A 537-nucleotide genomic window follows, 5' to 3' on the forward strand; every position below is an offset into this window, starting at 1 on the left:
ATCCGGAATTTGCATCATCATCACATTTTACATCAAAGCCAAGTGAATAATCTCAGTTTACATCGAAGTATGATTCCCATGCAAAATCTATATATTTTACAACAAAAGGGATAGAGTTCAAGTCTAAAGTGAATCAACTATTATTACAGGCGCATGGTAAAAGCATGTATTGTATCAGTACGAACGGATGCAGATCTATCACTATACAAAGTTATCATATATGATATATGATATATTATCGTACGAATAATGGCTAACCGCGTGATTGATAACTAGAAATAATAATATTATTAGTTAAGGCGAGAGTTTATAGTATAATGATATGAGGATAATAACGGTGCAATGCCATTAAACATTAATCATCAGTCATTATTCATCGCCGTATTAATTCATATTTGTATTTCATTCCGCTTTTTTATTTGATTGATTTTTTAAGTTCGTTATATATTTTTTTCTATTGTTTTTATTTTTTGTTTTCATTTTATATCTTTTGTCTATTTATTAATTTGTTTTGTTCTTTATTGTTTTTTGGGTAGG

Source organism: Penaeus monodon, chromosome 30, assembly GCF_015228065.2.
Source record: "Penaeus monodon isolate SGIC_2016 chromosome 30, NSTDA_Pmon_1, whole genome shotgun sequence".
Lineage (NCBI taxonomy): Eukaryota > Metazoa > Arthropoda > Malacostraca > Decapoda > Penaeidae > Penaeus > Penaeus monodon.